Below are 3,781 nucleotides of genomic sequence, written 5' to 3'. Positions count from 1 at the left end.
AGATTGAGTATATCGTTGGTGAACTATTGAAGAATAGAGTAAAATTCGCGTCTGCGAGTTCGTTTGTGTGCGGATCTTATCTCAGCTTGGGTATTTTTCTGAACAGGTTCCCTTTGCATATAATGAGGAGAGAGAACAGTGTGTTTCCTTATTTCTCATCGTTTCCCGTGAATTTCTTAAAGGAAGGCCAGGGAACAAAGGAAGGAAAAGTACTTAATTGTACGCACACACTGCCGCTGAGGAAAACGTCCGAGAAAGGAACAGAAAAATGAAAATTATCAACAGTTGCTGCAAATACTAAGCAGATGAGTTTACCGTGGTGTGATATTTTCCACATTGAAAGATCGACTAAAACGGCTTTGGAATAACTCACAAAATTTGAAAATCACATCCCCACGAGGTAAGAGACAAAAACGAACTATTTCCGATTTTTTGGCATTTGGCATATCAACATTCAGTCACTGCATGAACACTCCGCAAGATTTTTTTCAATCATAGCCCACGAAAAAGTCTGTTTTCGTACTTGAATAGGAGTAATCGTCAATACTTTGACTCTCAGACACTTTAATTAATAATCCACGCAGGTTTTTCTTCTCTGTTTTCTTTTAAATGACAAGGAAATTCAATGGAAATTCAAATGAGTGTTAAAGAAATTTAAGAATTTGGGATTCCTGGAAATCTTTTCTTTCTTCGTTGAATGAGTCAATTTCGCTGAGCTCGAGGGAACAACTGCAGATTCCATTCACTGAATTTCTTTAGATTCTAAAACGAAATTTAAGGACTTAGGTCAACGCTATGACCAGAATTAGAGAGCGAAGTAAAGAGCAAGTTAAGAGAAGGATAGAGCTAAACTGGCTAACAATGGCTGAAATGACATGACCTTTTGAATGTGATCATTTTTTTAAGGATTACAATGAATGAGGCATTTTTCCCCTGCAGGCCGTCATGTTTGTGTGCCGCCCTCTTGCCTAGTAAGCGCGAGAGGAAAAATATAACCTTTAGGAAATTATCTTGGACGAGGGGTAAGGCCCATAGATTTATCAAAACTCGCAGGAAACTCATCAGACTCAACAGCTTGAGGCCAAAACAACTTGTTATTGTCGGTTATTACAACAACACGCTCTAGTTCTTGTCGATTAAGTTATGGCAACAGTAATTCATGTCCTCCATTTCGGTCTTGTATCACTCGAGTGATTGCAAAATCGGACTTCAAGTGTACTGGGAACGGTAGCGACGCCCAAACAAGAAGCCAGCGCGCATGCTCCTAGCGTGACTGACCTGACTGACTGGATCTAAGATGGCGGAATGCTTGAGCCGACTAGGATTCCACAGTATTCAGCTATCCTTTCGCTTCCTTCCAACTTTGAATGTGCTTGAAAATCAAAATAGTTTCATTTAGTATAAAAAAAGTGCATTGGATCTTTTAAAAGCTCTGTCACCTAGCAATTCAACGATCGAACGAAACAGCTGACAGACCAAAATAGCAGACCTTGCAGATTGTCGATGTGGTAGGAAAGACAGTGTTATATGCAACGGAGCCAAAAGGTTGTTACAGAGCCACTTCAGTGACATGTATGTAGGAATATGAAAAAAGTAGCTGAGGTTTTTTAAGAATCTTCCTGGGGAAAAAGTGGGGAGGGGTAGGAATGGAGATTTAGGGAACAAAAACCTTGTCATAGATAAGCATGACAAAACTTTCAAAAGGTTTTGACAATCAATCATAATTCTAATCTGACAAAACAGTTAGGCTGGCATTGACAACACTCTCATGTTGTTCATTGTGGGATTCACAACTATGACATCCACTAACACAAAAAGAGCTTGCATGACTTGTGACAGACCATAGTTAATAAAGCAAACCAGTTCGCTTTATTAACTATAAACAGACTAATAATGGCATGACCCATGACTAGTTAGTAACAGTGAGACCAATAAGGGAATACTGGAAACAAATCAAATGAGCTGCAAACATTTTGGGAATGTAAACTGGTTCACTCTTTTTTCCTTCTGATCATTAATTTCTCAAAGCAAAGATTTTGAAAATTTATGGAAGGCTTACAAGAAGTTACTGAAAGACAACTGTCTACATTGATGTGCATTAGGTAGTCTGGCAGGATTTTTTTAAGACAAAGCCTTGCACTAAATGGGACCAAACGCATTCAAGCTGTGCTAGCCAAGATATTTTCATGGAAATGTGATTTATCAGAGAGAGAGACCAATGGTTAACACTTAGTAGCATTTGTGGAAGTGATGGGTGTCACCGATCTCTGGCTGAAATTCTCAGATTGCTCGCTGCATACCTATTGGAAAAAAAGTAAGACAAGATTTGTTTTATCTGAAAGACAGTGTAGTGTCCTGCAACATTTTATGATGTAACTGCATGGTAAAATTTTTTAACGAACTTGTTTGAACAAAGATTTGATTAATTATATCCCAATAAAAGTTGTTTGGGTTGGACCAGAGTATTTTGCACAGATGTCAGTTTGAAGGATGATTTATTTGCACTTATCTTTCCATCTGTTAAACTGACTTGTCAATAACGCACAAAATGTAACAAAAGCAGTGACCATATGCCAAATTTGGATTGGGGTCACAAATTTAGTTATTCTGCTATAATCAACCAGCATGAGGTGATGTTAATACTGAAGCACTAATTTCCAAAATTGGTCAATTTTTTAATGTTTGTTAGGTGGAAAATGTTAACAAAATGCAGTTAGTCTGGTAATCAGCTGACCAATAACAGTATAATTGAAGAATAATCATCCTCAGGCTCTGAGAATGTTACCATATGATACCCATGATAAAGCAGAGGGGATTATTCAAGAATATTCCTGTCACGTTTTGCCAATGATTAAATATTTGGAAATCACTGAAAGAAAATTGTCTTCACTGTCTGGCAGGATTTTTGTAAGACAAAGCCTTGCACTAAATGGGACCAAACTCATTCAAGCTATGCTAGCCAAGACATTTTCTTTGAAATGTTATTTATCAGAGAGGAAGACCAATAGTTAACACTTAGTAGCGTTTGTGGAAGTGATGGGTGTCACCGATCTCTGGCTGAAATTCTCAGCTTGCTTGCCGCATACCTATTGGAAAAAAAGTAAGACGATTTGTTTTATCTAAAAGATAATGTAATATCTTGCAGTATTTTATGATGTAACAGCATGTTAAAATTATTGGATCAATATCAGTATCTGAGCAACTGCTCACCTACCCCTCCCCTAACCCAACATTAACCCTAACTTGTTATCAATAGACTGTTGTTGGATTACGGGAGGGGTAGGTGGGCAGTTGGCCAGATACTGATATTGATCCAAATTTTTTAACGAACTTGTTTGAACGAAGATTTGATTAATTGTGTTGCGATAAAAGTTGTATGGGTTGGACCAGAGTATTTTGCACTGGTGTCAGTTTGAAGGATAATTGGATCATGTGTACTATAGGTGGACTCGGTCGACATATCGGGCGACAGTCGACCGATATATCGGTCGACTATCGGTCGACTATCGGTCGACAATCGACCATCGGTCGACTGTCGACCGACTATCGGTCGATAGTCGACCGATAGTCGACCGACAGTCGACCGATAAATGTGTCGACCGATATAGTCTTAAACCATCGATACTCGACCGATACATGACCGATACTTGACCGATACATGACCGATACTTGACCGATACATGACCGATACTTGACCGATACATGACCGATACTTGACCGATACTTGACCGATACATGACCGATACTTGACCGATACTTGACCGACACTTGACCGATACTT

General features: G+C 38.9%; 1 long non-coding RNA gene across 1 annotated transcript; it reads left to right on the top strand.

The window, feature by feature from the left end:
- The first annotated feature begins 1,291 nt into the window (after positions 1–1,291).
- Positions 1,292–3,094, top strand: LOC149037455 (uncharacterized). The gene is made up of 3 exons (XR_016181243.1): positions 1,292–1,572; positions 2,103–2,314; positions 2,901–3,094. It is a non-coding gene; the product is annotated as an uncharacterized LOC149037455 (long non-coding RNA).
- The last annotated feature ends 687 nt before the right edge of the window (positions 3,095–3,781 follow it).

The sequence above is a fragment of the Pocillopora damicornis genome, chromosome 11 (assembly GCF_964200805.1).
Source record: "Pocillopora damicornis chromosome 11, jaPocDami1.2, whole genome shotgun sequence".
NCBI classification, from domain to species: Eukaryota; Metazoa; Cnidaria; class Anthozoa; order Scleractinia; family Pocilloporidae; genus Pocillopora; species Pocillopora damicornis.
This window is presented reverse-complemented; position numbering and strand designations above follow the sequence as displayed.